Source organism: Schistocerca americana, chromosome X, assembly GCF_021461395.2.
Source record: "Schistocerca americana isolate TAMUIC-IGC-003095 chromosome X, iqSchAmer2.1, whole genome shotgun sequence".
NCBI classification, from domain to species: domain Eukaryota; kingdom Metazoa; phylum Arthropoda; class Insecta; order Orthoptera; family Acrididae; genus Schistocerca; species Schistocerca americana.
The window spans coordinates 871276558-871294777 of record NC_060130.1 but is presented as its reverse complement, the minus strand read 5'-3'; positions in this window follow the sequence as shown (position 1 = coordinate 871294777).

Here is an 18220-nt window from a genome sequence, read left to right as displayed (position 1 = left end):
GTGACTGAGGAATTTGACATTCAGATGTGAGAGGATGAAGTAATTTGTTGGTGTAGATGGGGGCTGATGACGCAACTGGCTGGTGCAGATCTGAAATTGGTGGTGGTGATGGATGATGGGTGATGGGTGGTGGGTGGTGGTGGCGGTGGCGGATGTAGCGGCGGCGGTGGCGGCTGTAATTGAGCTGCAGCGCATGCTGGAGTGATGTCATTTACAAGTGAGGAGTCAGTTAAGTCTGGGGTGCAGTGTGTGTGGGTGGTAAGTCGGATGACGTCATCCTAGTAGTGAGGAATGGGTGATAGGTGGGAAGAGCAGTAGGGGTCAGTGAGTCTGGGGTAAAGGAGCAAGTGGAAGTAGGGGTGTAGTACAGGTGCGAATAGATGATTATGGATGTTGCAGTTGTGGGCTGATACATCGTAGGATGATGGCAGAGACGGCAGTGTTAGGCAGGCGATGAAATGGTGGTGTCCGGCTGATGGAGGCGAAGACTGACAGCGAAGATGTGGACTGGCAATCACTAGTGTTGACCAGCGGCGAAGGCAACATCTGACTGCGTGGGTGGTGGTTGGCAGTGAGGACTGCTAGCGAAGGCGACGTACGTCAGCGAAGACGATGATTGGCAGCTAAGGCGATGATGTGCAGTGAGTCCTGGGGGCAATGGTGATGACATAGACGGCGGCACCTGGATTCTTTTCTCTATCGAGATTCCAACCGTGACAAGGGAGTTAGCGCAAGTTGCGATCGCAGTTGCAGTTGGGTTGTGTTTTGTGGATATGTTTGAGGTGATGATTACAAAAATGTGTAAACTAAGTGCCATCGCCAATTACACTGTGAGCTACGATGATGCGATATTCCGCTCACAGTGGACCATACCTAACGTAATAGAGTTGCTTTAGAAACTGTAGTCATCGTAAATAATGTTCCTCTAGTTAGTGCAGTTTTTTGCTGTGTATGCTATGGTCGACACACGCCGTGCCCTGGTTTACTTGATAAAGTGTCCGATATCGGAGAAACAGACAGACATTACGCTTAAGGGCAAGGAAACCAACATAATAGTGACCCCCGTCTGTGTTGATTTAATCTCGGCAGTTAAACCGTCGGTTTGTGGTGTTACCAATTTCGTAGCACGTCACATTACTCTCATTGTCAACGCATTCGTGTCATAATGAATCCTGCAAATATAATGAACACAATTGTTGGTCATTACAGTCACGAAAGAAGGTCCACAGAAATAACAGTAAAGGAGAGAAATATAGTTGCAATCATAATCAACGTGACAAGTGAAACAGTGGCAACCAATGGCAATAATATACGTCACTAAAATACAATAGATTATTTTGAAGAATATGAATACGCAGAAAAAGACTTGTCTGACTGTGAAAAACTTATGGATGATCCAGAACCTGATAGTGAAGAAGAGTTATTACTAAGTGATGGAAGCCAGTCGTCTGCGTATCTGTCAAGCCCACCGGATAACTATACGTGGGGTGATATATCTTTTGAAAAGGCAAAGGAGATTATTATATCCCAGGAGTCTAGGAAAACTAAAATATTAAGCTTAGTACAGTACAGAAACGATATCGTATGGAGCAAGACTTACGTCATCTACGATATTTACATCACGTGGTAGAGAAAGGGGAGAAAAGCTAGCGCTCAAAATTTCATATGCTTGACGATTATGTAACTGAAGGAGGTAATGTCCGTAATGAACACCATGAAACGTATACAGATTTACCATACCTATCAAAGTGGTACACGGAAAGAATTTCACTCAACGCGAACTGTGCACTTCTAGGGAGAGAAGTCGGTAAGAAGTTCGATGCGGAGTGGTCATTCAACAACTCATTCTTACACCATCCATCCCGTTACTTCGGCAAGTGGATACGCGTTTCCAAAGATGCTGGTAATTTACGAGGAACCTGGAGGGCAGTTTGGAGAGCAACACATGCTGAAACCGCAAAATCAGGTTCAAGTTGGCTCGAAGTCCGGCCTACTCACGAAGCAAATACTGACGCGGTTCTTTCTAGATGTCTACTTTTCATATGCAGGAAAGGAGTCTCTTCTTCTGGTTGATTCGCTTGGGACATATCGTGACAGGATTCATACCGATGCTATCCGATCACAAAACATGGTGTATACAGTCAGGATCATCCCTCATGGGTACACATCTTACATTCAGCCATCTGGCAGTTCAATGCGGTGCTGAAACAGGTTGTAGATAACTATCAGTTCACACCATCGTCGAGAGATTCCATTCCGTTGCTGATGTACGGGGTGGTCCATCTGAAGTTTCGGATGAGATTATCTCGAAAACTATACATCGGGTAAAAATAGTAGGTAAGACAAGTTCGTAAGCTCAAAGGGGGAAATCAAATGACCCCCAGCCCGGTGCCCTTGGGTGGGGCAGGGGGCAACTTTTAAATCTTAAATGGAAACACTCATTGGTTATTGCAGATTCGGATTCTCCATAAAAAAGTAATCAAGTTTTGTCTGAAACATTTTTTTAAACCATTGACAGATTGCGCTGAAATCGAAAAAATTAAATTTGGGGGAAGAACTCCGATTTCTTTAGAATGATCCGAGAAGGACGCATCATATCGATAAAAAATGTGCACCAATTCTTTCATTACGCCAAATTAAGCTATTGTTTTACAAAATGTATACTACCCGCCATGTCTGAAACATTTTTTAAACCATTGACAGATTGCGCTGAAATCGAGAAAAATTAAATTTGGGGAAGAACTGCGATTTATTTAGAATGATCCGAGAAGGACGCATCAGATCGAAACAAAATGTTTTTGATGGAGGGAGGGGAATAGTATTAAAATCTCGTTAGGGAACTCTTGACAATTGCATTACTCACCCGACTGTGGCGCTACCGTGGCCAGACTGTGAACTATGACACAGTATAAAGGTCGGTGCAATGCGATCAGACGTCACTTCGCTTTCACATTGTGAACAGTAAACACTAACTGACGGAAGTAAATTATTCTTTAGTGAAACATGGCTTACTATCCTCCTACAGAGATTGTTGATATGATGTTAATTTTAGGTGAATGCCATAACAATTACGCTGCAGCTACGCAATTGTATGCGGATCATTTCACAAACAGACGACGTCCAAGCGAAAACATTATTTGAAATTGCATTCAACGAGCTCGAAATGGATACATGCACTGTCCACCTCGTCATCGCGAATACAATGAAAATGACGCTCGTACCCTTACTGTTCTCACCTGCGATCAACTGGATCCCGAAGTGTGTAGTTGTGCGATTCAGAGACAAACTGGAATACCGAAATCAACTGTTTTTAGGATTTTCAAAATGGTTCAAATGGCTCTGAGCACAGTGGGACTTAACATCTGAGGTCATCAGTCCCCTAGAACTTAGAACTACTTTCAACCTAACTAACCTAAGAATATCACACACATCCATGCCTGAGGCGGGATTCGAACCTGCGTCCGTAGCGGTCGCTCGGTTCCAGACCGAAGCGCCTAGAACCGCTCGGTCACACCGGCCGGCTTTGATGATTTTGAAGGCACATATATACCATGCGTATCATATCATACCGACACAGGCATTAACGCCGAAAGATATGCAAATACGCGTGCATTTCTGCCAATGGGCCTTGGGAATGATAATAGGTGACAATGATTTTTTTTGATACGTTATGTTCACTAATGAAGCCACATTAAAAAATAATGACGAATTAAATCGTCATGATTGTCATTATTGGTCCCCTGTCAATCCACACTGGCACAGACCCGTTGACAATCAACACAAATGGTCGTTTTTTTCAGTTTTATGTAGTCACATTGTGAGGAATATTTCGGTGTTTAGCAGATCGAGAACTTCTACGGAAGTGTGTGCATCAGACACTCAAAATCCTAATAAAAGTTACAACATTCGTATAGGATAACTATATCCCATGACAACGTTTGCTTCAACAACTGCTGATGAAGTTGCAGCGTGTAGGCTTGTTTAGTTTTTAACTGTGCTAATTTTGGCAGACTACGGACTTTAAGGAGATTAGGATTTGATCCAGAGGCTTTCACACTGTCGATATTGAAGGAAATCGATAACAGGAGAATTGACGCAGCTGACATCATTGTTACACAGTTCGAAAATCAAGTTAACCTAAGAGGACAAGCAAAGAAAATATTGCTTGCGGATTAAGAGGAGAATGCATATGGTTTCCACTAGACCACCCAGATAAGGTAAGACCTAATACAAACACTGTCAAATCTTTGATTCATATTTCCCATAACTTACATTTTGGCAACTTTATGTCCGTTTTCCTCACAAACCACCTACATTATAATATTTAAATTTGGCGTTCAATTAGTTAGCACTATAGTGAAACATTATGTAGAAAGAATTTTCATTTACTACAGTGCTAAGCGATTTATATAAAAGAAAAGCTCTAAGATTTGGTAAACTTTTTTCACAGAAATTTTGAGAGTTGTACAATTCTAGCAAAAGAAGATATCAATATTCTGTTCCAAGATATTTGTGATAATGGATGTTAAATTCTGTATAAACATGCATTAAATTCGCTGTGACAGATTTTTCAAAAAACAATATTCGTAGTCACCTTGTTGAAAAAAATTAAGTTGTTTATAATTAGAAACATGTAACTTCAAGAAGCATGAGAACGTATCTGTATATCCTTACAATATTCTTTAACAAGTGGGCCCAATTTAGTTACATTGCCTTGAAAACTTTGGACTTAATCAAAGTATTGCAACTTCGCATACGTCCCCCCTAACGGGAAGTCTGGTATATAATAAAAAAGACACTAAATGGTGAAAATATGTTCAGTTGATGAAATACAAAATAAATTCAGTTTTGCAAAAAACAAGCGAAACCAATTCCTGTAATTAGTCTGGAGCATATTACTAAAAATTTATTGTATCTGTTGCTTCTGCTGTAAGATCTGTTTTGTAGTAATTCTAGTGCAGTAATCCGTGAGCGTGGCATTAGAAGTTATATTATTTTGCCGAGAAAGCCTGAACTTGAAGATGGAGAGGGAATGATTAAGTTTGATGCGTTAGAACATCAAAGGAAGCCACAGTATTTTTTCTTACCATACACCACAATATCACGTGAAAATATATTGTAATGAGTTAGCAAAAAATGGTTCAAATGGCTCTGAGCACTATGGGACTTAACATCTGTGGTCATCAGTCCCCTAGAACTTAGAACTACTTAAACCTAACCAACCTAAGGACATCACACACATCCATGCCCGAGGCAGGATTCGAACCTGCGAAATGAGTTAGCAAGTACAGCTGAAGACGGAGCACGAGCAGAAGAAAGAAGAACTGTGGACAGCTTGTTACGTACACGCGTCCTCGTAAATCGCACCTTTCGGCCGTTTGATTAAGAGCTTAAATTAAGTTTGTTGCTGGAATTACCAACACAGAAATCGAAAATACGGCGCAACGAGTACCGTTGTGTCTCTCAGATTACTGTAAATTTGCTAAACATAAACCGTTGTCCCACTCATGCACAGGTAAGTTTCTTGTTTCCGGAGCTAACCGCCGTCTGTATTTAAACCCCACTCCTCTCTCCCCCTCGCCTAAGCGACATCAGGGTAAGGGGAACGACATTTTAGACACTCTCAGATATCGTGCGTTACCGCAGCTGCATCACGAACTAAGTTTCTGAAAGCCACAAAGCTAACATAACGTTTAGGAATAACCGGAGAATTTTTTCAATATTCGACATCATTATTCTTTGCCAGCACGATCACTGTACGGATTACAAACACTCGAGATTTTTTTGTTGTTGTTTACACTTACTTTGGATATAAATTTCATAACCTAAGGTGTTTCATATGACAGCGTATAAAAAGGTCCTTTTGTTGGAAATCTCTGCGTGTGCTGCAACCAGATTTTTTTTTTCGGCGGGGGGGGGGGGGGGGGGGGGCGGGGGGGACGGGGGGAAGCGATGCGATGCGATACGCCTGACTTAAGGAGTAGCCAGTAAATCCAAACGGTGCGAATTTCATGGGGCACCTGGCAGCAATGTGGATGACAATAATTTTGACATGTGAACTGTCCGGAAAAAGTAATGCAACGAAGTAGATAGCAAAAGAGTGCGACGAATATCAAAAACAGCACTCTGTCACCACGTCTCGAACAACACACGTTTTAAAGGCTACTTTTTCCTACTCGAAACAGGAAACAACAATTTCTCATGTCTACCTTATGTACTCAGAGAGAAGTAGGAGATGCCAATTTTGCTAGATACTCATTTCATAGGCCATTAGTTGTAATAAGTTAAGCTCTCCGTAACATTTACGTAGAGTGCTGTTTCTATTCCACTGACATGCTTAATTTGCTGTTCGTGATGGAACAAGGACGACGCGCTTGTTTCGGCGTGTAACGACTATACTAAACTCTTTTGATGACTCGTTGAATTCATTTTTCTCATTCGGTCTGCTAGTCAGATCTCCAGGTCACGATACTGAGAAACTGCTGATAAATAACAGACTGGGCGAGCACAGCAGCATACAACTTTAAATCGCCGTGAAAAAAATGTCATTTATATTAACAACAATGCACACACACTATTTTTATATTTTCCGACGATTACTGTGAACTACAAACTTCTGACATCGCAATGTGCACGACATATTCCAGATCCTAACCTCACAAACAATTCTGAAATCCTGGCCAAACTACATGCGCTCATGTAGTCTCTTGTTCTGATATTAGATATAGGCGTCGAAGAATTTGCAGACTTGGTTCACGTTATGTTATGGCAGTTTCCTTCTTTACTGCAAATAATCCGCGATTTACAAAAACAGAACGTAAAAATATCTGCAGACTTCGAAAGGTCAGTTTACACTGACTTTGTTCTGCAGAAAGCCTGTTATGTTTCTGCTGACTTTTTTTTATTTTTCTTCCCTCCGAGCCATCGTTTTCCATTTCCGTACTTCACATTCGTTGCTTAGTATACCACAAATCCATACTAATTATATAATTCTTTATTTAGCAAAATATATAATAACATTATTATCGATATAAATCGAATAATGTTGCACATCCCAAACAGTATATCAGTTATTATACACTCACTGAGTAGTAAACCATAAATCCAGACTTTTACATAACTCATTACTTAACAAAATATCTGATAACATTGTTATTTATATAACAGTATATCAGATAATACACATTTTAAGCTGGGCCGATGTGGCCGAGCGGTTCTAGGCGCTACAGTCTGGAACCGCTCGACCGCAGCGGTCGCAGGTTCGAATCCTGCCTCGGGCATGGATGTGTGTGATGTCCATAGGTTAGTTAGGTTTAAGTAGTTCTAAGTTCTAGGGGACTGATGACCTCAGAAGTTAAGTCCCATAATGCTCAGAGCCATTTGAGCCAACACATTTTAAATAAACATTTGGTGACAGGTTTCTTGAAATTTCAAACTTTAGACATTTAAGCATAAAATCTCTCAAATACACTTTTATTGAATTACCAGTTACGAGCAATATACTTAGAATAATCACAGTATTTTCCCCACTGTTCAAACTTTAATATGGAAACATCTGAAATTTCAGATTACAAAGAAAAGCACAAAATCATATATAGGAAAATTGAAACGCACATAGCTACGCGAAGGGCAATGTGCAAAGCCTACAGTAACTGTTACAGTATTATGTTCTCCCAGAATTTCTTCCAGAACCGTTTTAAATTTGGGTCAGATGTAAAGATTGATAGTAAGACAAAAATGGAGAGTCAAGAAACTTGTGTACTAGACAGGGCAGAAATTTAAAATATTAGAAATAGAAAGACCAAAGCCGAAATGTCTTTCGGTGTACTGTAAGGAAGGATTTCTATAAAATACGACGTCTGTCCAAAAAGTTACGAAGCGATTTTATTCCTGACGTGTAAGAGGCGTTAGCGCAGTAACTACGGCGGCAGCATGAACAAACAACTGTGAACAACAGCTGTGCATTCAACCAGTAAGCTGTGAGCAGGCAGTGTGAAGTAGTGGACGTGCGGCCGCCGTGTGTCAACGTTGTTGCGTCACAAGTCGCAATGGAGCGACATCTCTTAATTCAGGTTTTCAAGACATTATCCTGAATGTTATGAAGAAGAGAAAAGTGTATGCAAAGCCTGTCCCGCACACCTTGACTATCGAAGAAACAACGATTTGTGGAAGCCTGCCGTGAACTGATTGAAATGCAAAACGCGGGCTATTCTTTTCTGGAAAAAATCTGCACCGTTGACGAGACTCGGTGGTATCAATACGAACCTACCATAAAAGAACGAATTACAGAAATTCACTTGAGGGAGTCAACGGTTTGACGACATAACCGACATTCAGGCCAATGTGACGCGCGAGATGAACAACATCCCAAAGAAGGACGTTTCTTACGTTTCTTCGTACGAGTATGAATCGTGTGTGCATTGTACCCAAATGCGAGGAGACTATGTAGAACACCCGAAGCATTAAAATCACCATCTCAGCTTTTCTCTATTTTTAATTAATCCAATCTCGAAACTTTGTGGACTGACAGGGTTATTCTGAGTTTAAACTTAATGGCCTACCCGCAGCAAAATTATCTGTTCCATCGAAACCGGGATGGACTTCGGAAAACTTCGCTCTTCTCACTTAATATAGAAGGTCCCATCAACAGAAAAGCAAGATGGATTTGGTGTTTCTCCAGTTTGGTATAGATTTTGACCACACAATGCTGCCTACTGAAGAAAATACACCGAGCGATGTGGTGCAGTGGTTAGCACATTGGATTCGCGTTCGGGAACACGACGGTTCAAATCCGCGACCGGCCATCAAAAATGGTTCAAATGGCTCTAAGCACTATGGGACTTGACATCTGAGGTCATCAGTCCCCTGGACTTAGAACTGCTTAAACCTAACTAACCTCTGGACATCACACACATCCATGCCCGAGGCAGGATTCTAACCTGCGACCGTAGCAGCTGCGTGGTTCCGGACTGAAGCGCCTAGAACCGCTCGACCACAGCGGTCGTCGGCCATCCAGATTTAGGTTTTCGAAGGTTTTCCGAAATTACGGGATGTTTCCTTTGCAAGGGCACGGCCGATTTCTTTCCCCATCCTTAACACAATCCGAACTTGTGCTCCGTCTTTAATGATCTCGATGTCGACGTGACGTTGAACCTAATCTTGCTTTGTTGAAGTAAATACGTTTGTATGGAATATGTAACCTGATTTACAACGTGATTTATTGTTCCTTGGAAGACAAAACTCGCTGCATTGTTGTATGTGGAGAGCCAGCTTGGCATAATAGTAGCCTGGTACCAAGACTAGCGATTAAACTAATTCTTAATATAGAGAAGTTTGAATGTGTGCACTTTACAAAACGTAAAAATGTAACGACCTTGGACTGTATAAGTTATAATTCAGAATTTATGTCGTGCAACTACCTAGGAGATTCAATGTATAATAGATATATGAAGGATCATCTTCGCATGAGTTTACTTAGAGGTAAAGCAAATGACACACTTGAATTTATTGGCATAATACTGGGAAACTAGTGTGTCTTCAAAAGAGATCGCATTCAATACACGTATTCGGTTCATGCTGGAATATTACTTGTATGCGTTTAGTCATAGGGGAAGGACTACTAGTAATTATAGTCGTTTACGAGGAAAGGTGGCTCGAATGATCACATGCTTTTTTTCGACCAGCAGAAGAATGGAAGTGAATTGGTAAAAAATAAACTGACCTTGTAGTCACTGCAAGAAAGATGCCGAATATCTCATGAAAATTTGATTATAAAACGCCAAGGTCTTCCTTTCAGGGCGGCATTTTCGACAATAAAATGTAGTATCAGCAACAAAATTTTATATTCAATCGCGTAGTACAGATGTAGATGGATTCTTCACCCATACAGCGAGATCGGACGCAAGGAATTGTTGTATGTCAGATAATACCTGTGACTGAAGTGTCTTCAGCCAAATCGTCAACTGATCACTAGAAAGTGTTCCGTTATGAAGTGAAACCGTTAAGAGATCGAAATTAGTTTTTCGACTTCTTTTTATTTACATTGTCCGACCCACGCCGTTTGCATATATTTAAAATCCACGTTTGTGACTTGTAGTGTTTGCGTTCTCTGCTGTTTATACTCAGCGATTCATCGTTACCTACTTTATTAACTGGTCATTCTTATCGTTGACTGTAAGTGGACACAAGAGTTTGCGTAAGTTTGTAAAATCGAATACCTTTCATGAGATCATATTTTCATCTTACATTGCGCAAAGGAGGATGAGCAAGTTTTGTACGCCGTGTTCCTACAAGATGTGCGAACTACAAACAGATGTCCTCACACACCAGTTGTTATATTTTATTCAGCTGGTCTTATGGGTCAGGAACACAACATCGAATAAGTCTGAACACACAAGCAAATAACTGCAAGAAAAACAAACACGACAATAAAACTCGGAATTATGAAATGAGAAAATGAAGATAGTTTCAAAACATTAATATTAATACTACACCATTAAGTCTTAGTAGCGTGTAAAGAAAGATAGAGGTGTTGACCATGGTTTAATTAGCAGCCTCCCATCATGTCTTTCACCAAGGTACATCCACATCAGGATCACTGGATCCGGTAACCAAACTTGTATACTCAGCAGGAACAGTTTCGAATTACCCCTACATTTTTACTTACAAGTGAACACATTTAAGTAAACGTAAAGTACTCATACTTGCACAGTATCACCCATATTGCATTCATTTAAATGATTTCACAGTTAACGCAACCAAGCAAAGTTGCATGCAATAAACTACTATTGGGAATAGTAGTAATTCACTAGATGAAAAGGTGTATCTTGGATTTGAATACAAATAGTTTGTCACTAACAGTCTTCCACTCCTGTGGAAGCGTAGTAGAACTGTGTGGTGTAGAGTGGAATACAATTTTTGAGCGATAATAAATATAGTTCTTCTGTCTTGTATTGTCTGAATGCCATCCGGTGTTCCTGTTAAGCAAGTTCATATTATCAGCCACAAATCTCATAAGCGAGTAGGTGTGCTGCGGTGCTGATGTGAGAACTGGTAACTCGTTACCTGGAGCCCTGGTTAACACCACCTGTGGACCGAATACTCGCTTTTGGGCTAAACTGCCTAAATTGAGGTGTCCCTAAACATTGTTTCATAAGGAATCAAGCAATGAAATTACGTAGCGTACGTAGGTTTTAGTGTATCATTAGTGCTGACTAGACAATACTCTAGTCGCATAGGTAGCTGCATTTATGTTGTGCTGGAGATGGTGAATAGATGCTTCCAACAAGTGCTTACCATTTATCCTCACTTCCAGAAATCGGGTGTCCTCTGTTCCACAAATCATGCCAGCACTGTAATAAATATAGACGTTAGCGCAAACAGACTTTTATGTACGGAACGGCATGTACTGTGTCTTCTTTCAACCAACACTGCGTCCATTACCTCTAACCCAAGAGTTGTTTCTCTCCAGAATGTGAGTTGCTATATTAGTGTCTCCCATGTATCTGTAATAATATTACTTGTATCTCCAAAAACAATACACCTTTAGAGTTAACTGCTATAACTGATAGCAATTCATTAATATAAATCAAGGAAAGAAGCGGTTCTATTGTGTAATCCTGTAGAAATCCTCACCTTCGACTACAGCAGTGAGACACATACGCTATAATATGAAAGTGTAAAGTAACCTGCTTTCTACTTTTCAGAAATTGTTGAACTCAACCCAATCTCTTGCTGCTAGGACCTAATATTCTAATTTACTTAATGCCGGCCTCCGTTTTTCATTGATGCTTTCTACTATCATGAAGAAAGAGATATAGTACCGGGTCAACTGAAGAGCCAGTCCTGAAACTAGACTAAGAATCTTGCCAGTTAATTATGCTAAGAGAAACAGGCAATTTCTCCTTTGTATTCTGCCTTAATGAAATTTATGGAAAATATGGGCCGCAATAATATCAACACTATCTCTTTGTCCGTCCTTTACTCATTTCTCAATTAATACTTTCTAACCTTGAGACCACTGCGTCTACGTTTGTAGTAACAGCTTCTACGCCTCCATTAACGAGACTTAAATGAAAACATCTGCTGCTGTACTTCTGCTAGTTTGTGTTCTTGTTGGGAAATCACAGTCGAAAAAATTAAAAAAAATAAGTATTGAAGTACCTACATGCAATTATACTATTATTCTCTTGTAGCTGAAGTTAATATTTTTAACGTGTGCTCAGGAAGATTGTAGGGTTAAATCTGAGGAAATCATCATAACTAAAATTTTGATGACAGTGAATCCAAACATTACTGCACAGCACTCTTAACACATGTTGACTACAAAATAACACATGTTGACTGAAAAATTTTAGAATATCAGTCTGTTTGAATGAAATGTTATCTGCAAAGCATACAAGGGAAAATTCAGTAACGTGAATCTCTGCAATGGAAGCCTCATAATATCTTCACTTCGAAGATATTGTTTCGATAAACATAGTATATCAGAGTCAAGTTCGACTTCTGATCTATTGACAATTACCTGCAGTCCCCAAATATTTTGATAAAATACATGTAATTCTCTGAAGGCGTCATTAAGAAGCCTTTCGTAGGCGGAAATACCTGTTGGCCATCGCAACGAGAATCTTATCCCAGTACAAGAGACACAACATTCCCCATCCGAGGCTTATTTAGGTATAGGCCATACTGTGTAAAGCCCCACCTACTAATTGTTCGAAAGGGCACCAAATCTATGTGGGCAACTTCCAACGGCGTATAACTCGCTACCCAGCAGAGGCTGGTCACGGTAACAAAACATCTCGACGAACCACACATTGCTCGCCATCTTCCCTATGATTACTCACCGTCTCTGAAGAACCATCGCACAGTGGCCCTATGTAATCTGCTAGCGAAACCGGTAATGTTTCGCAATTGCTGACTATGTATGGGAACTGGATGTATGTGTTGATCTCCTTCTCCTCCTTTCCATGTCCGTCTCCTCCCCTCTTCGTCCACTCCCACTCTCCCTCTTTCTGTCCACCACTTCCTCTCCTCTCTCCCTGTCCATCTCCTCCTCCCCCCTCTCTCCATTTATTCTCCCCTCGACTCTTTCCATCTCGTCTTCCCGCCTCTGTCTGAACTTGAGCCTTGTTTATTGTTATTGCAAATTCAGATTTCGTAGTAGTATTTTAATCAGAAGCCGATAAACCATAAATACAACTTTCATGTTTCCTGTTAAAACCGAATGCGAGGAGGAAAACAAAACAGCACGTTATTGGGTATACAGCTTTTGTTCAAAAATGTGTATAATGAGAAAGAAAATGTACGAGAGAAACAATTTGGAAATCGATGTAGAACTTCTAAAGATTTTTGCTAACAACGTTTCCTTAATATATTTATATATAGCTTATGTCCATCCACGCATTTATTTTAGTAACGTTAAAAATTTGCATTTAATCGGAAAGAACTTGTCGAGATTTTTGGTAACTACGTTTCCCCTTATGTGTTATATGTATTTATATATGATGTACTTTTAAAAGTATATAGCCTAGTTTTGTCCAAATATTCATTAGACATTAGCGTTTCGTGTAAGAATTCGAAGCAAATCGGTCAAGTAGTTATAGACATTTTTGATCCGTCTAAATGTGTATTAGAGTATCGTGTGAAAATTTGAAGTAACTCGGTAAAGAGGTTTGCTTGGTAATTACTTTCTAAAGCCAAGGTCGCATAAATATTTATTTTTGACAACTGGTTTCGACAAACTTCGCTGTTATCTTCAGGTCTTCAAAACTTTCTTGTTGCAAAAGGTGTTCGTTGTGAGTTGAAACATCATGCCTAGTTGTCAAATTAGAGGATAAGATGTAGCACATTATCCACTAATATGACAACTTAGCGTGTGGTTCCAACTAACAATGAATACGTTTTGTAACAAAACATTTTTAAAGACCTGAAGATGACAGCAAAGTCCGTCGAAACTGGTCATTGAAAGTAAAGAAATATTTATACGATCTTGGCTTTAAAAGTCTTCTATCGAATAAAACAGATCGTGCCTTCTCATTTCTCAACATGAGAAAATTAGATCAAGCGATTTTCGTGATTTTTGCTAACAACGTACCCCATTTATATATTACATACATATATATATATATATATATATATATATATATATATATATATTTTATGAACCTTCAAAAATATATAGCTGTGTCTGTACGAGAGTTTATTAGAGTATCGTGAAAAAATTGAAGTCAAGTGCTTTTCGATATTTAACGACTAGTCATTGTACTAGTATAGTAGTATAGATTACTTTCTGTTAGCCCAGCACGAGGTGTCAGTACATTAGCAACTTCGTGTTCATCAAAATGGTTCAAATGGCTCTGAGCACTATGGGACTTAACATGCTGTGGTCATCAGTCCCCTAGAACTTAGAACTACTTAAACCTAACTAACCTAAGGACATCACACACATCCATGCCCGAGGCAGGATTCGAACCTGCGACCGTAGCAGTCGCACTCGTGTTCATCTCTTAACATTTACTGCAACTGAACACCTGCATCACGAGCATGGCTACTACCATCTCACTATAGCCGAAATTTGCTACACAGGTGCGTCTACAGGTATTGTATTGTATAGTATGTTAACCGGGGACCTAGAAACGGCGGAGAGGCTCCGTCCCCGCCGCAGCCGCAGTGGTCCACAATCCCATGACGACTACCGCAGTCCGCTTCACCCCTCCGACGCCCCACACCAAACCCAGGGTTATTGTACGGTTCGGCCCCCGGTGGACAACCCCGGGAACGTCTCACACTAGACGAGTGTAACCGCTATGTTTGCGTGGTGGAGTAATGGTGGTGTACGCGTACATGGAGAACTTGTTTGCGCAGCAATCGCCGACATAGGGTATCTGAGGCAGAATAAAAGGAACCAGCCTGCATTCGCCAGGGCAGATGGAAAACCGCCTAAAAACCATCCACAGACTGGCCGGTTCACCGGACCTCGACACAAATCCGCCGGGCGGATTCGTGCCGGGGACCAGGAGCTCCTTGGCGCCCGGAGAGCCGTGCGTTAGACCGCACGGCCAACCGGGCGGGCCATCCTCTACAGGTACTTATGATTCCTCTCCGCTGCCCACTGAGAGCTGTTAGGACCTGTTTTTGATTGTTATTACGAAGCTGTCTAACAGAGGTCTATTTACACACCCTATTGTCCCAGCTGTCAGTTCCCGGCACTTCTGCTCTCTGGTTCTTTCTAAGCCTTATTCTTTCCTGCCGTCCTTCTAACTGTGCCGGAATGTTACACATCTTCCTTCCATTTTTTCTCCTCTCCCAGCCTGTTCATGCAACAATCTCAGTAAAAACAGGAGACAGAATTAATATCCTCTCTTCATACTCCCTGAAATAAAGCTACATCCAATGCATAGCATCAGATTAGTTAACAAACCTACAGCTGCTTCTCCCTTCCTACTGCAAATTCTGCGGAACCAATAAACAACAGAAATTGAAAGTTACAATGATTATTTGACCTTATAGAGAAAAGTATGCCTAATTCATACTTTCTGGACTGCACAAGGTCCAATAGTTAATTGTTCGCCTAAATGAAATTGGAAAACCACTTACGATATAGAGGTGTGCGTTCCAGGCAGAGGGTCGTTAATCTTTCACATGGAGCTGATCAAAGTCTGCCGCACGTCATTTTCCAGGAAGAAAACGTGCTGAACCGCCCGACAGACTAGTTAGGAATAAGTTGCTGCCATTACAAAATACGTTGCGACTTCTTCAGTACGTGGTCAGATATACCTGCTGCCTGTCAGTGATAGAATCAAGGCCGAATTGACAAGTGTTAAGACTGTAATTGGCAAGTAGCGTTAGTAGAAGTTGAATATTGTGAAGCCTTAGTGGAAAGAAAATGAGTAAATATTGTATGAAGAGAGAGAAAGATGATGCGGTGTCCGCGTGGTGCTGCGCGGGTTGCCTGCCTGCAGTAACTGCCGCTGCCGCCTCCGGCAACTGCAGCCTCTGCAGGGGAAGGGGGAACTCAGCCCAGTACTGAGGTTATTACGGACTAGTAATGATAGCAGAGCCAACGGATATTCTTCACAAAATTCATGTGGGGATTTCCTCTCACCACGGGGAACTGAACGAATAGAAAAAGCGACCTCCAAACATTTCATATTTACTACAGGAAATACACACGTACAAAAACTTCGAGCAATATTTTTAAGGCATTACATAGTGCCTTACTTTAACCTTTGTGACGTGTTTTTCTTCCTAACTGCCAAATAGTATCCACAAAAAGTTTTTTCTCTATCAACAGAACGGATTTTTTTCGCTAAAAGTGATTTTCATTAAAATCTGATTTAATTTGTTTACGTACTTTCTTATGTGCAGTACAGTATTTTTCATTGTTCAGGAATTATAAAATCTAAATCATTTCTCGATTTCAGGTATTTCTCCTCTTTGGGTAAACACTTGTAAGATCTTGTGCAATGTGCTACGAAACCAATAAAATGAAGATTAAGTTAACGTAAAATCACAAATCCGCTGTCATTACATGTATTGGTGTGGCGAAAACAGTTTAATTTCCGATGTTTGCCGATGACTACACCTTTCACCGTAAACTTCAAAACTTCGTTACCTGTAAACCTTGACGGTGACGGTCTTTGTGAATGCTATCATTTGAAATGCAGTGTGGAACGTTTTGACCTTCCGTCCCGTTCTTTGACACTCTGTACGAACCCATCGAAAATCAGCATCTGGATATGCAGTTTCTTCACCAACTAATTGTCACTCATTTTATCTTCATTTTGCCCATCTTACCATCGAATGTTGCAAACGTTATGACTTGGAATATCTGTGCCATTAACTTTTAAAAAGACCAAACAATTGGGCAGACACGTATTACGTGCTAATGGTACTGTTAACTGTACGGTATGTACGAACGAGACTCAGAAAGGATGCCCAGAACAATTCTTGGTCTTACTAGTCGAATCCTCAGCCTGTGTTCTGTTTTCAATCTTCCTGTCTGTTCTTAGCCACCGCACCGTGTCCCCCACCCCAGCTGTTCCCAGAAGCAAAATTTGTATTCAAAGTTATTGCAGCTGTTATGCGACCACTCAATTCTCCAAGGTCAGCAACAGTTTCGTCATACAGGCCTAAGATTTCTTGTGGCTACTATTACAATTCAGAAGAATTCGAAATTCACACAAAAATTAAAAAATACAGAATTTTAGTTTACATTACATTACATCAACTTTGCGCAAATGTCACGGTCTATTTCGCGTGTTTCCAGTACGTTTTTGCCATAACAAGAGAAACATGATACATCTCTACATAAGAAACAGGTATTTACTGATCTAAATTAATTGTGGTTCGATACATAGCTAGTCCCTACTCCTCCCATCTGCTTTTTCAGTGCTTATTTATAATACAACATATACAAAAATCGTAAAGAACTTGTACTCAGCAGTTAGGATATATTTAGAGAAAGTCATGATGATGAAATGCATCGACTAAAGGCCGTGTGGATTGGTATTTGCTTGATGACAACCGACCCATCGTCGAGCATTTCGCTAGATCCAATAACTAATATTAATCTAAATGCTAGATACCGCGTCGCCTAATAGCTATTATTTCATGCAGTCGGTGCATTCTCATCACCAAGAGATTTACACAATACTGTATGTGATCCTATGTGTAGTGTACGTAGGACTCACAGTTGAATGTCAGCATACAAAAATATGATGCTATAGAACCTCGAGGAGCCAATACAATGCATGTTTGTGGTACTGGAAAGAAGAAGAGCATGAGACACTGAAATTTACCGATGAGGAAAAAAATCATTCTTCACTAGACGTTAAGAGAACAGGAACTGAATTAGTTTGCTACATATATCTGTTATTGTAATTCAGCTGTGTTAATCCAAGTGTTCTACGTTTTGAAACTGTACGGGTGACAAACATTCATTCGCCATGCTACGGCTGATAAGCTGCTTTCGGTCTCGGTTTGCCTTATTGTGTTTAGTTACTCTACTCCAACGCGACATGATCTTGCTGCAATCATTGTCATCGGGGCCGTTTCATAGCCGTTAACCTTCCGTCGGCAGCTTCCTAACACGTATTGTACTAGTGCGAGAGGCGTCCGTAGTCGTCCGCTTGCGACTTGAGTGTACAGCCGTCCGCGTTTCGCCTCAGCAAGCGGCCCGCCTGGGTGGCAAACCATCAGCCCATTGTGATGCAAGGGG